The sequence below is a fragment of the Cervus elaphus genome, chromosome X (assembly GCF_910594005.1).
Source record: "Cervus elaphus chromosome X, mCerEla1.1, whole genome shotgun sequence".
NCBI lineage: Eukaryota > Metazoa > Chordata > Mammalia > Artiodactyla > Cervidae > Cervus > Cervus elaphus.
Window position 1 is genome coordinate 120,189,281 of NC_057848.1, and position 22,238 is coordinate 120,211,518.

General features: G+C 41.1%; 1 protein-coding gene and 1 non-coding gene across 2 annotated transcripts in view; one reads left to right on the forward strand and one right to left on the reverse strand.

Moving 5' to 3' along the window:
• The window catches only part of CLCN5 (chloride voltage-gated channel 5), a 189,582-nt gene that overhangs the window by 144,413 nt on the left and 22,931 nt on the right, over positions 1-22,238 (reverse strand). The gene's annotated exons all lie outside the window — the stretch shown is intronic.
• Positions 1,124-1,195, forward strand: TRNAC-GCA. The gene has a single exon. It is a non-coding gene; the product is annotated as a tRNA-Cys (tRNA).

The window sequence follows — 22,238 nt, forward strand, 5'->3', positions numbered from 1 at the left end:
AAAGATGGAGAAGCTCTATACAGTCAGCAAAAACAATACCTGGAGCTGACTGTAACTTAGATTATCAGCTCTTTATTGCAAAATTCAGGTTTAAATTGAAGAAAGTAGGGAAAAACTACTAGGCAATTCAGGTATGACCTAAATCAAATCCCTTATGAATATATAGTAGAAGTGATGAATAAATTCAAGGGATTAGATCTGAAAGATCTGAAAGAGTGCCACAAGAATTATGGATGAACGTTCATAACATTGTACAGGAAGCAGTGACCAAAACCATTCCAAAGAAAAAGGAATGAAAGAAGGCAAAGTGGTTGTCTGAGGAAGCTTTACAAATAGCTGAGGAAAGAAGAGAAGCAAAAGGCAAGAGAGAAAGGGAAAGCTATACCCAACTGAATGCAGAGTTCCAGACAATAGCAAGGAAAGATAAGAAGGTCTTCTTAAATGAACAATGCTAATAGAGGAAAACAAAAATGGTAAAGACTAGAGGTCTCTTCAAGAAAACTGGAGATATCAAGGGAATATTTTATGCAAGGATGGGCATGATAAAGGACAGAAATGGTAAGGGTCTAACAGAAGCAGAAGTGATTAAGAAGAGATGGCAAGAATACACAGGAAAACTATACAGAAAAGATCTTTATGACCTGGATAACCATAATGGTATGATCACTCACTGAGAGCCAGACATCTTGGAGTGTCAAATCAAGTGGGCCTTAGGAAGCATTACTACAAACAAAGCTAGTAGAGGTGATGGAATTCTAGCTGAGTTATTTAAAATCCTAAAAGATGATACTACTGAAGTGCTACACTCAACCTGTCAGTAAATCTGGAAAACTTAGCAGTGGCCACGGGACTGGAAAAGGTCAGTTTTCATTCCAACCCCAAAGAATAATAATGCCAAAGAATGTTCAAACTACCATACAACTATACTCATTTCACATGTTAGCAAGGTTATGCTCAAAATCCTTCAAGCCAGACTTCAGCAGTACCTGAACCAAGAACTTTAAGATGTACAAGCTAGGTTTTGAAGAGGCAGAGGAACCAGAGATCAAATTGACAACATTCACTGGATCACGGAGAAAGCAGGGAAATTTCAGAAAAACATCTACTTCTGCTTCATTGGGCTTCCCTGGTGGCTCAGAAGGTAAAGCATCTGCCTGCAATGCAGGAGACCCAGGTTCGATCCCTGGGTTGGGAAGATCCCCTGGAGAAGGAAATAGCAACCCACTCCAGTATTCTTGCCTGGAGAATCCCCATGGACGGAGGAGCCGGTAGGCTACAGTCCACAGGGTGGCAAAGAGTCAGACATGACTGAGCAACTTCACTTTCCTTTTCCTTTACTGCTTCATTATTTTTGTTCGGTAACCAAATTGTGTCCCACTCTTTGTGATCCCATGGACTGCAGCACACCAGGCTCCTCTGTCCTCCACTATCTCCTGGAGTCTGCCCAAGTTCATGTCCATTGAATCAGTGACGCCATTCAACCATCTCATCCTCTGTCACTCTCTTCTCCTTCTGCCTTCAATCCTTCCCAGCATCAGGGTATTTTTCAATGAGTCAGTTCTTTGCATCAGGTGGCCAAAGTACTGGAGCTTCAGCTTCAGCATCAGTCCTTCCAATAAGGGACTTCCTTTAGGATTGACTGGTTTCATCTGCTTCTGCTTCATTAGCTATGCTAAAGCCTTTGACTGTGTGGATCACAACAAACTGGAAAATTCTTAAAGAGATGGGAATATCAGACCACCTTACCTGTCTCCTGAGAAACCTGTATGCAGGTCAAGAAGCAACAGTTAGAACTGGATATGGAACAACAGACTGATTCAAAATTGGAAAAGGAGTACAATAAGGCTGTATACTGTCACCCTGCTCATTTTACTTATATGCAGAGTATATCATGAAAAATGCCAAGCTGGATGAATCACAAGCTGGAATCAAGACTGCCAGGAGAAATATCAACAACCTCAGATATGCATAAGATACCACTCTAATGACAGAAAGTGAAGAGGAACTAAAGAGCCTCTTGATGAAGGTGAAAGAGGAGAGTGAAAAGCTGGCTTGAAACTCAACATGCAAAAAACTAAGATCATGGCATCCAGTCCCATCATTTCAAGGCAAACAGAAGGGGAAAAAGTGGAAGCAATGGTAGATTTTATTTTCTTGGGCTCCAAAATCACTGTAGATGGTGACTGCAGCCATGAAATTAAAAGATGCTTGCTCCTTGGAAGAAAAGTTATGACAAACCTAGACAGCATATTAAAAAGCAGAGATATTAAAAAAAAGAAGAAAAAAGAAAAAAAATTTAAAAAAAAACAAAAAATAAATAAAAAATAAAAAGCAGAGATATCACTTTGCCAACAAAAGTCCATGTAGTCAAAGCTATGGTTTTTCCAGTAGTCATGTACGGACATGAGAGTTGGACCATAAAGAAGGCTGGGTGCCAAAGAATTGATGCTTTCAAACTGTGGTGCTGGAGAAGACTTTTGAGAGTCCTCTGGACAGCAAGGAGATCAAACCATAAATTCTAAAGGAAATCAATCCTGACTATTCATTGGAAAGACTGATGCTGAAGCTAAAGCTCCAATACTCTGGCCACCTGATGCGAAGAGCCAACTTAATGGAAAAGACCCTGATGCTGGGAAAGATTGAGAGCATTCGGAGAAGGGGGCGACAGAGGATGAGATGGTTGGATGGCATCACCAACTCAATGGACAGGAATCTGAGGAAACTCTGGGAGATAGTGGAGGACAGGTGTGCTGTAGTCCATGAGTCACAAAGAGTGGGACACAACTTAGGGACTGAACAACAACAACAAATTGAATACAGTTCCCTGTGTGTACAGTAGGACCTTGCTGTTTATCCATCCTATGTAGAACAGTTTACCTCTGCTAATTCCAAACTCCCAGTCTTTCCCTTCCCCACCCTGCTCCCTATACTTTAAATGTGTCATTTATACTTTAAATATGTGTCATTTTATTGTGTGTCATTATGTCTCAATAAAGCTGATAAAACAGAGATAAAAATCACATGTTCTCAAAGCCAGACAGAATCTTACAAATCATTAAACTAATCCCAGGCATATCCTTCGGCCCCTTTGTCACTTTGATGCTCCTGGTTTAAGCTGAGGAATATGACCCCATGTGTTCACCTTCCAAGTAGAATGAGCAGCACAAGACAACACAAAACAGTTCTATTTCAGTCCCCCTTCTGGGTGTCCTGGAAGCACATATATTTGTTGTATGTGACACAATTTTCCATCATGAACCTATTGATAAAGTTCAAGAAAGGTTTTTCCTTGAACCTGAGATGCTTAGTCACTAACAGCCTAAGGCAAGATAAAGTCATCCCATGTGGGGTTTGTAGGGAGCTGCTGAGGAAGAAATGGAAGAGAGGGCTTGTGGAACTGAATGCTCTGATGAGTGACTGAAGAAATGAGCCTTGGAGACAAGTACCTGGCTCATAGTAAGTGCTCAAAAATAAGTTAAAAATAATATAATAAAAACAACAAAATTAAAAAATAAATACCGCTAACTCAGAATTTGTCATAATCTGGATTATAGCTAGGTACAAAAAAACCTTCACATAGGGACAAGGGAGTCCAATAAACAAGTCAATAGCGTAAGCAAGATTTCAGGGGGCATGACAAATTCAATTAAGCTAATTAAACTTACAGGTTCTTCAGGAAGAATCTATTTGCAGTTGATACAGGTAGTACAGACTGCCTGTATTTCAAATCATAACATCATGACTCAGAAAATTGTAACATTGGGCAAGATGCTAAACCTCTATGTGACTCAGTTTCTTCAACTATACAATGAAGGTGACAATAATATTTACCTCATAGGGATGTTGGGAGATTCGTGAGTTGATATTTGTAAGGTGCTTAGAACACACTCTGGTACTAAATTGCTACTTGTTTATTAAAGCTGTAACTGGCAAAAGTTTGTATAAGATACACTTTTTGCTAAAATACAGTGACTTTTCCTACAATTGGATGGAATTAACGAAGTTTTTTTCAAGAAGTAATGTCTCACCTACTCTTGATGACAATTCTTTCAAAAGAACATATCTTGTTTGCTGCTGTAATTTCAACAAAAGTGTTGTGTTAGTCACTCAGTTGTGTCTGACTCTTCGCGACCCTATGGACTGTAGCCCGCCAGGCTCCTCTGTCCATGGAATCCTCCAGACAAGAATATTGGAGTGAGTTACCATTCCTTTCTCCAGGGAACCTTCCTGACCCAGGGACTGAACCCAGGTCTTCTGCACTGCAGGCAGATTCTTTAACTGTCTGAGCTACCAGGGAACTCTAATTTCAACAAAAACAGTTCAATTATTCAAAACATTGTTTGACATTTTCTGGTACATAGTTGGTGCTAAATAAATAGCTGCTGAACAAATTCTTGCAGACCAAAGCAAATTTACCATAATTAACATTACTGTTTTTATAGTTAGAGTTAAAAATGCAACATGACAAAAACCACTACAATATTGTAAATTAGCCTCCAACTAATAAAAAAAAATGCAACATGCATCCCATCCAAATAGGAAATAATCCAAAAGATCTTCCTGATCCAGGGATCGAACCTGCGTGTCTTGCATCTCCTGCATTGGCAGGTGGATTCTTTACCACCACGCAACCTGGGAAGCCCAAGAAAGGTGTACTTCACTACAAAAGCAGCAGAATTAAGGCTTTGGTTTCAGCCAAAATGACGATGCTATGCAGGCATTCCTTAGCACTTCTTGGTGATTACAAGAAAAAAGACAGACTTAACGGTCCACAAACAGGAATAACATGGACTATATCCTAAATGGCCTCACTAGGAATCTATGCAGGTATTCAAAGTAACTGACATGGAATTCACCTATCATCCTTCTTTTTAGGGGAACACTAAACTGATTTATAATTTCTGCCCTGACATACCTTCTAAGGATGGTAATCAAATTCCCTTTTCCTAACGTAAGGTCAGAATCAATCAGGAAGAAATATTTCCTTGCTTTGAGTGATCCAGGTGAGCAGAAGTTGAAAGTATCCTCTCCACTTGGTTTTTTCTTATGAAAACCAAAGGCTATAATGCATTCAAATATCTATCACAGTACGTGGCACAGTAGGCACCCCAAAGATGGCCACTATCATCATCATCATCATTTGTAGTAAAAAGGCAGTACTTTTTTATTCAACCAATGATGGAAACATGGTAAATAACAGTTGAGCATAAAAGGTGGCAAGTAGTGTCCCCAAAAGAAGCAGCCACGTGGTTACCACTTTGTCCTGGACACTGCCAGACATTTGTTTCCTTTTCAAGACTACTTCCTTTCCTCCTCCTTTCAAGACTACTTTTACACTACTGTGATGGCCAGCTGTTGCAGCAGTTTCTTCCTAAACCCCAATTAGCTTCTCCCCAATTCTCAAACCATGCACTTCACTGAGAAGAGAGATCAACAAACACAAGTTTTCTCGTTCTTTGACTCTCCAGTCTCAAGAGAAGGGCTATTGCTCCAACATGACTTCTTGTTCTGGCTTCTATCCTTTTACACAAGTCGTTCTTCTCTATCCAGAATCACTTGCTCTTGCCCCTCCACCCCAACCCATGTCAAACACCTCTTAAATTTTTTTAAAAACCAAGGTAATTCCTTCACTTTTTTTACCACTCACCTCCTTCTGAGGCCACTGGCTCTCTGCTCATAAAGTCTGCATCCCTTTTACCACCATGTGTATGTCAAGTCTCCAATCATGTTCTAATACTGGATTTTCAGCTCATGCTGTTGCCTCCAGGCTAAGATGGCACCATTTCAATCTGTTGTCAGCACTATACCTGGGTTGGGCCAGGAAGGATATGGGGACCTTCATTCTCAAGGCAGGAAATATGGCACTGGGCCAAGCTGGAGCTTAATCACATAAGCTAATTTCTTATCTAGGGGAAAGCTCAAGGTGAGAGTGACATTTCAAGCTTAATCACCTAGAGACCACCAAGGACAAGCCTGTAGTTTGATAATGTTACATTTACTCACTCATCATGAGGGAGGGTGCTCTGGCGGAACCATGGGATGCTGTTCAAGGAGAAGGGAAACATCTTTGTGGGTGTTTGAGTGATTCTGAGGGGGCTTAACTAAAGGGGGATAAGTTATGGATTGTTTTTTATTTCTGAAGCAAGATTGGGAAAAGCAGGGATAAACTAGGGGTTGGGTGCTTTTCTGAGGCAAGGGCAGCTGAGTAGTTGGGAATCCCCAGTAACAGATGGGCACAGCAGAGTGGGCCTGGGGCATCATTTACAAGAAAGCAGTATTCACTGGAAGAGGGTATTCTTATGGCTTTTTACAGCTGCTGCCTGACTTTGGGAGAAACAATGTTTCCTGTTAACTTTGCAGTTGTCTTTATTAGTGTCTGTCCTCCCAGCCTAATTAACAGCAAAAGCTGATTTTTTTTCAGTCCCAGCTAATTCTCCCATCCCAGACATTTTTGACTCTTTCAGTGAGATGGGCATGGATGCTATGCATCTTTGAGTTTATTTTTAGTCCAGAAAGTATTTAGATCTGGCAACAAATTATACAACCAAGAAGAACCTGGACTATACCTACTGACCTTGTAAGTTTAGGTAGAAAACTGAAGACTTTAGGGGCACCTGAGAGCTTTTTACCTCTTCTTCCTTGTTGGAGGTCATGACTTTTGACCAGAAGGGAAGATAGGGGAAATTAATGTATTGCTACTAAGATGATGTCAAAGAATAGGATGTGGTTTTCTGGATAATCCCTTAAGATTGCAGAACAATGAACTTCTGGCAAGGGATGGGGGAAATTTCACAGACCAGGAAGAAATGATTTTGCTGGAGATTTATCAACATAATGAATATGAACTTAAAGGAAAATGTTAAGGAAAGGAAAAAATGCCACCAAAAATGTGACATAGAAATAAAAACCATAGTGGAAGAGATGCCCTCTACTCTTTAAGAGAAAACCAGACAAAAGAGCCATAAATCATGCCTAGGGCTTTAGAAGTCCTCAGACTTATTTAAACAGTAGTAGTAATAAACCAAGTCACTGGGGCACATGAAACATCAGAAAGCAAGCATGATCTTGTGTGCTTGGTCGCTCAGTCATGTCTGACTCTTTGCAACCCCATGGACTGTAGCCCACCAGCCTGCTTTGTCCATGTGGATTCTCCAGGCAAGAATATGGAGTGGGTTGCATGCCCTCCTCCAGGGGGATCTTCCCAACCCAGGGATCGAACCCAGGTCTCTCACACTGGAGGTGGATTCTTTACTGTCTGAGCCACCAGGAAAGCCCATCCCTTCTCCAGGGGATCTTCCCAACCCAGTAATCGAACCAGGGTCTCCTGCACTGCAGGCAGATTCTTTACCAGCTGAGCTACCAGGGAAGCCCACACGATCTTACCATAATCAGATAAGTTACCATAATCAGGAGCTAGTGAGATGGCATCTGGCCCTAGATCATAGATGGCAGTAGAGTATAATGGTTAAGGAGAGGTTTGAAGCCAGGCCAACCAGGGTGCTGACTTTTGTCTGTCCTGTGATCTTGGTTAAAAAACTTACCCTCTCTGAGCTATCACTGATCCACTTATATTTACTTCACTAAGCTCTTATGAAAACCAAAGGCTATAGTGCACTCAAATATCTATCACAGTATGTGGCACAGAGCAGGCACCCCAAAGGTGGCCACTATCATCATCATCATCACCATCATTTGCAGCAAAAAGGCAGTGCTTTCTTATTAAATCAGATGATGGAAACATGGTAAATAACAGTTGAGTATAAAAGCAAAGAGAAAGAAGTGATGTTATTAGATCATGTTATTTATGAACTTCTCTAGAAGAGAAAAAAGGTATAGTATGAATTATATCCCCTCTCCCTCATATTCATTTGCCCCTCTAAGCAAGCATGGGCAATCTTGTTTGTGCACCCACGTGTGCACATGCATGCACACACACACACATACACATACACATACTTCCTCTCCTCTGTTTTCTATTATCGTGGGACATCTAATCCACATGATCTGAATCTCAAAGTCAATGCTGACCTATGAGAGGTCAGTTTTTAATAGAGGGAATTTTACGAGTTGAATGCTGAAAAATGAGGAAGCTCTTTCAAGAAGTTTTCAGATAAAATAAAGGAAAAAGGTTTCCCATTAATCTGCAGGGATGGAAACTGAGGGAAAGTAGGTGAAAGAGGGATTCTTGGACATGCGTAAGCAGAAGAAAAAGAGTGCTTTGAGGAAAATACAAAAAGTATAATAGAAAGAAAGAAGAGATTAATGAAACAGAATATCTTTAAGAAGGCACTGAGGGATAGGTAAAAGGCCTTGGAAAAGATGATACAAGAAGAATGAGGATAAAATTAGACATGGAAATAAATGTTTCAAGGGAAAGAGAGTCTGTGACCAGTGGGCTCTGTCTTTTCAGGGAAATATGTAACTAGATTATCTGTTGAGAGGAGCTGGGGATAGGGAAGGCTAAATTAGGGCACTGGAGGGGTGTGGTAAGAAAATGGAACAGATGCTGTGGGAAACTGGAAAAGGAACCAACTAGGAATGTGTAAAAAAGGATTAGTGAGCAGCCGTTGAGGATCCAGCTGTGGTCAGAAATCACAGTTTAGTCACGGGTATAATCAGCACGGTGAGGTGATTTTCCTGAGGACAACTCAGCAGCCTGGGAACAGGGCAGAAGAAAACAGATGCTAAAGTCTATCTGGGCTTGGGGATTGGCAGGGCAGGTGCAGGGGAACAAGGGGAATGTGAAGGAATTGAGCATACTGGTGGGAATTAATATCAAATGGCTGGCAGGGCCAAGTGAGAGTGAGAAATGGCTGAATGAGTGGGAAAGGCAGTAGAAGCAGAAGATGACTAAAAATCGGGAAGAAAAGAGAAGGGGCCAGATGTGTTGATGAGGTCAGAAAGGTTTTGTGAGAGGAAGCGAATATGGGATGTGGAAAGCTAGAGGTACTAGTCAAAAAATTGAATTTTAGAGTCTGAAATATCAGAGATAGACTAGTTCCAGTTGGTGACAAGGCAAGGTCCAAAGTGTAGCCATAAGATGAAGTTACTGAAGCAGAGCAAAGATGAAGGTCATGGTATTGGAAGTCAAGGAAGTGTTATGCTGGAGCATTTGATGATGCATCAGTGTGGGCACTGACATGATCTAGGATGATGCCAGGAGTCAGGATAGCACAGAACACTAAGCTAGGTGCCAGAGGTCTTGAAGAATGTGTGCAAGTAAGCCAGCGATCAGTCTATGCCAATGATGAGAGTTGGTCTACTACCCAATGGCATGCACATTCGAGAATAAGGGAAAAGGAAGGTGTTGAACAACATCCTGGCAGCAGAAACTAGCTTCGAGATTGAGGAACTATGAGAGAATGAGCAATTTCCATTTAAGAGGGCAGTGAAGAAAAGAGTGTCATCAAGGCAGAGTTCCAGAAAAAATGGTTGAGAATATACAGACATTTCCTGACCAAAGAACAGGAGTTCTGGTGGCCACAAGGGATCTGAGAAGGGAGTGTCAGCCAGGGAACAATATGCCTATGAAAGGGGAAGAGCTGTGCTGAACTTATAAGAGGGAAATTACATTCTTTAGGATGCTGAGGAAGCAGTGAAAGGAACTACAATTCTGGGTAAGTTTGACTAAGAAAGAACTGATTGGCAAAAGTAGAAGTGAAAGAAACTTTAGGAAACACAGCCATGTCATTTAAGTACGGTTGGGTAATGACCAAGGACAAAAATGTCTGATAGGTACCAAGATATTCCAGATATCAGGGATGGAGATTTCTACAAGATAAGACCATGGTAACTCTTAAGTGGGCTACTGTTTAAGAGGAATAAAATATTTCAAGGGAAAAGTTCTCATAATATCATCAGTGTCTCATCATCCTGAAAGGGAAAAAGGAGAAATGACTAAAGAACACAATGTTGCTACACAGGAAGCACGCTGGCAGGCTATGGGACCACATATAGCTATAGCAAGCTCAGATTTTCTGAGGTAAGATCATCCACCCTAAATAGAAGATATATGTGAACAGGTGACAAAGACAGCAAGTGAGCGAGCAAGAACACCAGTGGGATGACTCAGTTCCTATTTCAATTCTGTCTTAAATTATAAGGATAGCTTTTAAATTTGTGGTAGCACAAATATGAATTATAATTTGTCAGAGTTCAAATTTAATTGATCCTCTGATCCTATATAACGTGTGAAAGACCAATGAGGACCAGAACCCAGAGTCAATCAAGTCCAGGTCTGTCTGCCTCAAAGGAATAAGTACTAGTCTGACAGTCACATGAAACAGCTCTGCCACTAGCCAGCCTGGTGACTCTGGATAATTATAACCTAAGGCTCAGTTTCCCCATCTATAAAACAAGAGGGACAACATTTGGGGGAGGGTAGTTAGTTTTAGACTTCATATCTCAGCCCAAAGGAAAAGCCAGGTGGACTCAAGGTTTAACTGTAATTAAAATCATAAATACTTCTGGGAGAAACAGGTCCATCCCTGACATCTGTAAGGCTGGAGGCTAGAATATAAATGGAGGCTCACAATCCCCCTCTTTGTTCTCCCCCCTCCCCTGACCTCACTCCTCCCTACCTGACTAGGAACCTTGGGCATATACATGTGGACTCAGTAGCTCTACCCACCCACACGTCTCTCCCACCAAACAACCAACCCTTAGACTTAGGAGAGCTCACACCTATGGCACAGTCCCCTTAGAACAGGCCCAGAGAAGAGGCCTTGGCCAGCCCTGGAAGCAGACTGAGTAGGGAATTCTCAGCTTCTAAGCACCTGGAGTCTCATCTAGAAAGAACAGGCAGAAGTTTTGGGAGGGCACATCTCCTTGGCCCTGCCTTTTGGTAAGAGTTGTGTAAACTACAAATCACAAAGGAAAAGACCAATACATTTGACTATATAAAAAGGGAAAACTTGTGGATATTAAAAACAAACCAGTAATAAACAAATATCAAAACCGAGAAGAAATATATACATTATGACAGTTACTTCCCTTAATAAATAACTCTTCAATCAGTGAAAAAGTGACCATCCAATAAGGAATTATCAATAATACAAGTATACAAAGAAAGTACAACCTCACTCCTAACTAAAATTATATGCTGCTACAACAAAAGGCCCTTTCTGACTCATCAAACTGACAAATATTTTCCAAATGATGAAACACAAGATTGGTAAGAGTTCAAGGTTATAAACAGATCAGGCTTTACCCTATCTATCCAATTCTTTAAAAAAAACAACGACATATTTATTTATATATATATTATTTATTTTGGCTGTGCTGGGTCTTCATTGCTGCTCAGGCTTTTCTCTAGCTGCAGTAAGAAGGGGCTACTCTTTGCTGTGGTGCACAGGCTTCTCATTGTGGTGGGTTCTCTTGTTGCAGAGCATGGGATCTAGGACACAAGGGCTTCAGCAGTTGCAACACACAAGACTCAGCAGTTGTGGTTCCTGGGCTCTAGAGCACAGGCTCAATAATTGCGGCCACGGGCTTAGTTGCTCTGTGGCACGTGGGATCTTCCTGGACCAGGAACCGAACCCATGTCTCCTGCATTGGCAAGTAGATTCTTTACCACTGAACCAGCAGGGAAGCCCCTACCTATCCGATTCTACTTTTTATAATTTATACCAAAGAAATAGTGAAGGATATGACAAAAATTTAACTCCGAGGATTTTCATGGCAACACTGGTAATGATAGACAACAGCTGTTAACTATTTAAATGTCCAACAAGGGATTGGTTAAACCAATCAGGGTGCATCAATACAATGGGGCATTCAGAAGTGTTAACTGTAAATAAAAAGCTGACAATAGAGAAACAGGTATAATGTAAAGATGAAAAAAAAAGTGGCATAAAAAGTACAATTCATTTTATCATTAGCTACACATATAGGCTAGAAGGCTATACCTATGGGTGCTAAAAATGTTCTCTTTTTAAAATTTTGGATGTTAAATTTATTCTCTGTCCCTTATTTGTATTTTTTTAATTTTTAAAAGCTGGTTACAACAAAAACAAACTACATTAGTTTTTTTTTTTTTAAGAGAAGTGATTGATTATCATTTCTAAGGGACTTACTCACGCTAACATTCTACAAGAGTGTCCCTTTGTAGCTTTAAGATTTTTGGACTCTATTAAAGGAAAAACCAACAAACTGCATGGTATCCTCTGGAGAGCAGGAAGGAGTCACTGCTGCATCTTCTACATTAGTGGGGCAAAACTCTATTAGCACAAAATGAACAAACAAAATCCACCTAGAACACAAAGACCCTGCAAGTATAGTGTGAAGAGGCCCCACCATTTAAGGCTACAGAGTGCTCTTCTTCGGGGATTTTATCTTGAAAGCAATATTCTTCCCTCCACTCCCACTCCCAACAGTCTTTTTTATAATGCCAACTGACTTCCACACAAAACCAAACCAGTCAATTTGATGCACAATTGGTAGGTGGAAGGACAAGACAGAATTGAACACAGTGGTAATGGTCGAGGGAGAGGGGATGATTTTATTTCCTACTTCCTTCCTTTCTAAGTAGAGAGGCCTCTGTTAGAGTAAACATTCCAGGCCTCTTTCTACCCCTTTACTTACTCTTCCCCATGGAAGGAGCTACAAATATTTGCTTGAGATATTAGACAATCATTTATAAGAAAAAATTAGTGTTAAATGTAAATTTCAAGTTTGACCCATTGTACCCATTGTTTAAAAACAATTTATCTGCCTGCCCATCTATCTATACGTGGCTAAAAACACATGCACAGGCAAGCAAAGTGCTTAAGCAACACTTGGCTATCTGGCTAATCAGAAATCAAAGACTTAGATAAGTAAGCTGTTCTGTGAGTGGAAGTTTCCATGTCTGTGCAAGATAAGGGTCTGTCAAGGAAGGCACAGCAACACAGAAGCGTCCTTAACAAATCCCCATTTTGATGTATGGATCCTCTCTCCATGTTGTGCCACATTCAGCGTCTGTTTGGTAAGCAGAAAACCACGCCAGTTCAATGAACTGTCACCAAATTCTGCAGGTCATTTTGAGTACAGAGGGGATATCTATTCAAATCCTATCCATCTTTCTCCAATCAGCTTAAATGTCACCTCCTTCCCAAGCCTTCTCTCCCCCTCACCACAGCTGCAAATTACATCTCATCCTCTTAAGATTCTAAGCCCTTTGTTTCTACCACTCATTACATATGACTTTATATAGAGTCAAGTGGGTCCAAGTTCTTTTACTAGATAATAAGCTTCTTGGTGGCAAGGTCTGAGTTGTTGATTTTTATCTGAGCCACAGTATAAACACAGTGTCTTCCACAGTTATTCATTAGATGTGTGCAGGAATAAAACTTTAGAACTTACATAAGTTGAAAAGCATCTTCCCTCCCCACCCCTTAAGAATGCAAGGATTAGAGAAGAGCCCTAACATTCCCCCTTAAGAGACTCACTGGCAACAGCAGCAAACTTTAGCCCAAGGTTTTAATATTTTTGCCTTTCTCAGCTCTTAGTTTCACGTACATAATGGGGTGAGATTTCACCCACCCCTGGCATCTAGCTTGATAAAACTCTCTAGAGCAATGCCATCTCACAGAAATATACAAATGCCAGCCACATACACTAAATTTTCTAGAAGCCACATTAAGAAAAGTAAAGAGAAATTGGGTAAATTTAATTTTAATGATAGATTTTATTTAGCTCAATATATCTAACATGGAATTATTCAACATGGAATCAGTACTTTAAAAAATTGAAATACTGTATATTCATTTTATCATACTAAGTCTCTGAAATCTAGTGGGTATTTTCCATTTATAGCATATCTCTGCTGCTGCTGCTGCTAAGTCGCTTCAGTCATGTCCGACTGTGCGACCCCATAGATGGCAGTCCACCAGGCTCCCCCGTCCCTGGGATTCTCCAGGCAAGAACACTGGAGGGGGTTGCCATTTCCTTCTCCAGTGCATGAAAGTGAAAAGTGAAAGTGAAGTTGCTTAGTCCTGTCTGACTCTTCACAACCCCATGGACTGCAGCCTACCAGGCTCCTCCGTCCATGGGATTTTCCAGGCAAGAGTACTGGAGTGGGGTGCCATTGCCTTCTCCAACAGCATATCTCAATTCATATCAATTCATAATACGCACTTACTATTAGCTATAAAAGCTACTCACTTAACCTGTCTTTACCTCAGTTTCCTCAATTTTAAAATGGGAATAACAATATGCACCTTAGAGCATTGATCTGAAGTTTAAACACATGGCCTTAGGACAGTACCTGGCAAATTGTAAGGGCTCAATAAATATTAACTACCTTTAGGAAGTTAAATAGTTCTATGTTCTACCAAAACAGCTCTGTAAATTTCATTTTTTTATCTGTAAAATAACACAATATGGCCCACTTTGTAAGGTAATTATGATAGTCTGAGCTGATGTGTGTAAAGAACTTCTTATGTTGTTGCTGTTATGACAATTTGCAAACCTCATATCCTTTCAACCTTTGTGGTTCCATCAATAAACAGCATACTACCTTTGGATGTTCTTAATCCTAAGTAAAAGATATCTATAATTAACAAAACAATTAACTACCTTTATCATTAACATCTTCCATTTACTATATGAAAGACCTGAGCATATGAAGAAACTAATCAGAACTTCCTAGGTTCACAAAATAAATCAATGCTGGTTCTATTTCCTTTTAAATACTCATCTAGTAAACCATGCAGGGCAGTTGGGAGCAATGGAAAATCATATTTTTTACCCACTTAAATTCCAAAGTGCCAGCCAAATGGAGTTTCGGAGTCAGTCCAGAAGGCAACATTTTCAAAATGGTAGCTTAAAGAAATGCCATCCAGCTGTGTTATACTAAAGGTCTTTGCACCCTACCACTTCCTTTAAGCTCCATCCCCCATTTGGGTAATACTGTATCCATATTAATTGGTGAAAATGTATAACTCCTTGAGTTTTACTCTGCAGTATTTTGGATTATTTTGTTGCTTTTTTCTTAGAAGACCAGTGAGGTTGAATATCCTTGCAAAAATTCACAAAACATCCGGTATCCAAGACCATCCAATCTTTGACATACTTGATTGTGCTCTTCAGGAAAAGAAGCAACACAGAAGCAATGGCAGAACTGAAAAAATAATAGCCTAGAAGTCAGGAGATCTGATTTCTGGCCCAGGGTTTATAATTAAATCACTATGTGACCCTGGGCAACACACTTAAACTCCTAAGCTACATCTCAGTTTAAGATAAATTCACCTGCAATATTTAGGATTAAGAATTAGAATGCAGGGCTTCCCTGGGGGCTCAGTGGTAAAGAATCCACCTTCCAATGCAGAAGACATTGGGTTCAGTGGGTTCAGTCTCTGGTCTGGGAAGATCCACATGCCACAAAGCAACTAAGTCCATGTGCCACAACTACTGAGCCTGTGCTCTAGAGCCTGGGAACTGCAACTACTAAGCCCACACTCTGCAACTATTGAAGCCCACATGTCCTAGAGCCTGTGCTCTGCAACAGGAGGAACCACTGCAATGAGAAGCCCATGCACTGTAACGAAGAGTAGCCCCCACTCACTGCAACTAGAGAAAAGCCTGATCAGCAACAAAGACCCAGCACAGCCAGAAACAAATAAATAAGAATTTGAATGTAGTGTGTGCGTCTGTGTATGTGTTAGTCACTCAGTCATGTCCGACTCTCTGTGACCCCATGGACTGCAGCCTGCCAGGCTCCTCTGTCCATGGAATTCTCCAGGCAAGAATACTGGAGTGGGTTGCCATTTCCTTCTCCATCGAATGCAGTACACCAGAGCAATAACTCAAAACTGCATCAGGTCTTCACATTCTTTTTTATCTCTCTTTGCCTGTTCTGGCAACAAGTTCCTCCTGAAAAAAATGAGTATTGACAAAGATTGGAAATAATTTCCTCTGGTATCCAAATAATTAGAATAGCTAAAAAGCAAGTAAGGGTAATTTATCTGATATTTATGCTGTTATCACTGAAATCCAAATAATCGTCATATCCTTCAAGGTTAACAATTATGGGACATCAGCATGAACACAAAAGAGCATCAGTGACGACCTCCATGGATCTCTTCCCAACCCAAATTCCCTGGTTTCTCACCTTGAGCACTACTGACATATTGGGTCAGAGCATCCTTTGGTGGGGGTGAGGGGCATGACCTGGGCATTATAGGATATTTAGCAGTTACCCTGATTTCTACTCACTATATGTCAGTAACAGCCCCCACGGCTGTGATAACCAAAAATGCCTCCAGACACTGAGGTGACCCTCAATTCCTTTGCAGTGGTGGTGGTGGTTTAGTCGCTAAGTCATGTCTGACTCTTGTGACCCCATGGACTACAGCCTGCCAGGCTCCTCTTTCCATGGGATTCTCCAGGCAAGGATACTGGAGTGGGTTGCCATTTTCTTCTCCCGGGGATCTTCCTGACCCAGGAATCGAACCCCGGGTCTCCAGCATGGCAGGCAGATTCTTTACCAACTAAGCTACAAGGGAAGCCCCAATTCCTTTATAATTAAGCGTATACAGAGACTTGCAATTTTCAGTGTGTCATTTGCTTATGACATAGACTCATTAATACAACATGGAGGATCAATAATACAACATGGAGTAATCAACTTCTGGCAGCAATCTGGATTCTCAAAAGCATAATCTTGCCAATTAATGTGCATTTAACACACATACACCAGGAAACACTTTTGTAAAGTGACTCACACTGCAGAACTTATCCATTTATCTTTTTCAGAGCAAAACAATGTTTTCACACAAATAGCAATTTCAGCAGCTGATATTTTATGTCTGCGCTCAGTCACTCAGTCATGTCCTGCTCTTTGTGACCCATAGACTGTAGCCCACCAGGCTCTTGGAGCCATGGAATTTCCCAGGCAAGCATACTGGAGTGGGTTGCCATTTCCTCCTCCAGGAGATCTTCCTGACCCAGGGATCGAACTCATGTTTCTTGAGCCTCCTGTGTTGGCAGGCAGATTCTTTACCACTGCACCACCTGGGAAGCAGCTAATATTTTAGATTAACATATTGAGAGCCCATGATATTTCTCTTTAAGGTTAGAACACTGGCTTTAATTTCAAATAAAAATTTCCAACAGACTATCCATCTATTACTTAATTCTCCTCCAACAAATCCCCATGCTTCCTCTTACACACCTAAGTGCTCACATGTACTGGTTTCCAGTGACTGGGTCTTATACCTAGTCATCCACCTTTTCATCTAAGTTTTGACAGAGGGTTATTCTAGTTCTTTGGGTCTGTACATATAAGCAAATTGGGAAGAAAGGCTAATGAGAGCTTATCAGTCATAAAATAATAGGATCAACCAAACATATAGGGAATATCATTAATGCTATGTGGACACAAAAATATATACATATTAGACATGAAAGAAACACAGAACAAAAACAACCACAGAATGAATCACATCAACCACATGCCCAAAATCATTCAGCTAACTTATTTCATAGGCTGATAGTACAGCATTGAAGTGAAGTCGCTCAGTCGTGTCCGACTCTTTGAGACCCCATGGACTGTAGCCCACCAGGCTCCTCCATTGGTCCGTGGGATTTTCCAGGCAAGAGTACTGGAGTGGGTTGCCACTTCCTTCCCCAGGGGGAATCTTCCCGACCCAGGGATCAAACCCGGGTCTCCCACATGATAGCCAGACGCTTTTACCATCTGAGCCACCAGGGAAGTCTAGTAGAGCATTAGAGCTAACAGTATTCAGATTGAAGCTGTAGATGAAAAAGTAGAGTTAAGATCCAACCAGTCCATCCTAAAGGAAATCAGTCTGGAATATTCATTGAAAGGACTGATGCTGAAGCTGAAATTCCAATACTTTGGCCACCTGATGCGAAGAACTGACTCATTGGAAAAGACCCTGATGCTGGGAACGATCAAAGGCGGGAGGAGAAGGGGATGACAAAGGATGAGATGGTTGGATGGCATCACCAACTCAATGGACATGAGTTTGAGTAAGCTCCAGGAGTTCGTGTTGGACAGGGAAGCCTGGCGTAGTGCAGCCCATGGGGCCGCAAAGACTTGGACATGACTGAGCGGTTGAACTGAACTGAGAGCTAAGTTTATGGGTTTGGGACTCAACACATGGAAGGATACCAATATGACAATAGTGGTTACATCGGAGGAGGAGGTTAAAAGAGAACATTCATTTCTTCACTCGAGATGCTTCTATATTATTTTTTAAGATAAACATGTAATCACATGTTACTTCTACAATTAAAAACCAAGAGGTAATAAGCCCAAGAACCTATGGTCAATTGATCTATGACAAAGGAAGCAAGACTACACAATGTTGGAAAGACAGTCTCTCCTACAAATGGTGCTGGAAAAACTAGCAGCTACATGTAAAAAAATATATGAAATTAGATCATTTTTAACTCCATACACAAAAATAAGCTCTAAATGGATTAAAGACCTCAATATGAGACCAAACACTAAAAAACTTCTAGAGGAAAACACAGGCAGAACACTGTGTTTATGCTGACATAAATCACAGCAACATCTTTTTCAATCCACCTCCCAGAATAGTGGAAATAAAAACAAAAATAAACAAATGGGACTTGCTTAAAAGCTTTTACACAGCAAAGGAAACAATAAACAAAACAAAAACACAACCCACAGATTGGGAGAAAGTATTTGCAAATGATGTGACCAATAGGGGATTAGTCTCCAAAATTTAAAAACAGCTCATGACGCTTAACTGCATCAAAACAAAGAAGACATACAGATGGACAATCAGCACAGGAAAAGAGTCTCAACATCACTAATCATTAGAGAAATACAAATCAAATCTACAATAGCCAAGACATGGCAGCAACCTAAATTTCCATCAACAGAAGACTATATAAAGAAGATGTGGTACATATATACAATGGAATATTACTCAGCCATTAAAAAGACTGAAAAATGCCACATGAAGCAACAGGGACAGATCTAGAGATTTTCATATTGAGTGAAATATGTCAGACAGAAAAGGAGAAATATTGAATTACATCTCTTATATGTGATAAGAGATATAAAAAGTGATACAAATGAACCTACTTACAAAACAGAAACAAACTCACAGACTCAGAGAAATGGAGCTTATGGTTGCTGGAGGCAGGGAAAGATGGAGGGAAGGGATAGTTAGGGAATTTGGAGTGGACATGTACACACTGGTATATATGAAATTGATAACCTACTATGTAGCACATGGAACTCTGCTCAATGTTATGTGGCAGTGTGAATGGGAGGGGAGTTTGGGAGAGAATGGTGGTTTTGTCATTAAGTTGTGTCTGACTCTTGCAACTGCATGGACTACAGCCCACCAGACTCCTCTGTCCATGGGATTCTCCAGGCAAGAATACTGGAGTGGGTTGCCATTTCCTTCTCCAGGGGATCTTTCCCACTCAGAAATCAAACCTGGGTCTCCTGCACTGCAGGCAGATTCTTTACCAACTGAGCCATGAGGGAATCCCAAGACTACTGGAGGGGTAGCCAATCCCTTCTCCAGGGGAACTGACCCAGAAATCGAACCAGGGGCTCCTGCATTACAGGTGGATTCTTTACCAGCTGAGCTACCCAGGAAACCCTTGGGAGAGAATGGAAACATGTTTATGTATAGCTGAGTCCTTTAGCTGTTCACTTGAAACTATCACATCATTTTTTTGTTAATCAGCCATACCCCAATACAAAAATAAAAAGTTTAAAAAAAAAGAGGAGATGGAATCTCGTAGGGAGAGAATACAAAGGGAGAAAAGGCAAAGAACTCAACCCACCTAAATATGAAGATAATTAGGGGACAGAAGGAAGCAAAAGCAAAGAAACAACAGCAGGAGAGGCAGGCAGAAAGAGAACCAGAAGAATACAACAACTCTGTGGCCAAGGGAGGGAAGTTTCAAAAAGGAACTGAACTGTCAACAGAACCAAAAAGGGAAAGAGGGGAGAGAAATAAGATGACAGAACAAAATCTAGATCTTAAAAGATTAAGCCTCTTAAAAGATTTAAGCCTCTTAAAGAGGCTTCTTAAAAATCATAGCCTTCTCCCTATATTATGCCCTTCAATCTTTGAGAAAATTGAGGCCCAGAAAGGTTAGATGGCTGGCTAGGTAGGTATTAATAGCTAGATGGCACAGCAAAGGGATACCACTACATGTTTACGGACTCTACCAAATGGGTCCAGTGGAAAGAAAGAAAACATAACAGAAGAAAAGGGGGATAATTGGATAAGTGCTACCTGGAATAGACAGGAAGAGATGGGACGGAAGGCAAAAGCAAACAAAAATAAAACAACTTTTCCTCTGAAGCTGGATAACTTGTTTCCTTTTTCCACTTAAATTGTTGGATTAGGAGGTCAGGGGACTCAAAGTACTCAGGTTTCCCCAGAACCTCACCCTTGGTACCTTTCCTCTCTCAAACTATACACACACCCTAGAAAACTTTTTACCATCTTTATGTATGTGTGTGTTAGTCGCTCAGTCGTGTCCAACTCTTTGTGAACCCATGGACTGTAGCCCGCCAGGCTCCTCTGTCCGTGGGATTCTCCAGACAAGAATACTGGAGTAGGTTGCCATTCCCTTCTCTAGGGGATCTTCCTGACCCAGGGATCGAACCTGGGTTTCCTGCATTGGAAGCAGATTCTTTACTGTCTGAGCCACCAGGGAAGCCCCATCTTTATAAGACTCCCAAATCTCTATTCCAGTGCAAAGTGAAGTGAAAGTGTTAGTCACTGAGTTATGTCCGACCCTTTGCTACCCTACGGACTGTAGCACTCCAGGCTTCCCTGTCCATGGGGATTCTCCAAGCAAGAATACTGGAGTGGGTTGCCATACCCTTCACCACAGAATCTTCCCAATCCAGGGACTGAACCTGGGTCTCCTGCATAACAGGCAGATTCTTTACCATCTGAGCCACTGGGGAAGCCCAAACCCTTTAGTAAGCCCCAAACCCAGCAAGATGAATCTCTACTTGGATATCTACAGGTATCCTAACTGAAATCTCCATCTCCACAGCTCTACTCCTGCTCGAGTGCTCTTTGTCTCAGTGGAAGGCCCCACATGATGAATGATATCAGGTAAATTATTGAACATCACCTCTCATTATATCTTTGTAAGCAAGGTGAAAAAAGAAACATTCACTGAATGACAATAAAGAGTCACAGCTGCTAGAACAGCCTTGCTCAGTAAGTATCCCTTGATGGCTTAATGTTCGAGTTGGATTTACAAAAGGCAGAGGAACCAGAGATCAAATTGCCAACATCCGTTGGATCACAGAAAAAGCAAGAGAGTTCCAGTAAAACATCTACTTCTGCTTTATTGACTATGCCAAAGCCTTAGACTGTGTGGATCATAGAGATGGGAATACCAGACCACCTGACTTGCCTCCTGAGAAATCTGTATGCAGGTCAAGAAGCAACAGTTAGAACTGGACACAGAACAACAGGCTGGTTCCAAATCGGGAAAGGAGTTTGTCAAGGCTGTACACTGTCACCCTGATTATTTAACTTATATGCAGAGCACATTATGAGAAATGCTGGACAGGATGAGCAAAAGCTGGAATCAAGATTGCCGGGAGAAATATCAATAACCTCAGATATGCAGATGACACCATAATTATGGCAGAAAGTGAGGGAGAACTAAAGAGCCTCTTGATGAAAGTGAAAGAGGAGAGTCAAAAAGCTGGCTTAAAACTCAACATTCAGAAAACTAAGATCACGGCATCTGGTCCCATCACTTCATGGCAAACAGATGGGGAAACAAAGGAAACAGTGACGGACTTTATTTTCTTGGGCTCCAAAATCACTGCAGATGGTGACTACAGCCATGAAATTAAAAGACGCTTGCTCCATGAAAGAAAAGTTATGACCAACCTAGACAGCATATTAAAAAACAGAGACATTACTTTGCCAACAAAGGTCCATCCAGTCAAAGCTATGGTTTTTACAGTAGTCATATATGGATGTGACAGTTGGACTATAAAGAAAGCTGAGTGCCAAAGAATTGATGGTTTTGGACTGTGGTGTTGCAGAAGACTTCAGAGTCCCTTGGACTGCAAGGAGATCCAACCAGTCCATCCTAAAGGAAATCAGTCCTGAATATTCACTGGAAGGACTGATGCTGAAGCTGAAACTCCAATACTTTGGCCACCTGATGCGAAGAACTGACTCACTGGAAAAGAACCTGATGCTGGGAAAGATTGAAGGTGGGAGGAGAAGGGGATGACAGAGGATGAGATGGTTAGA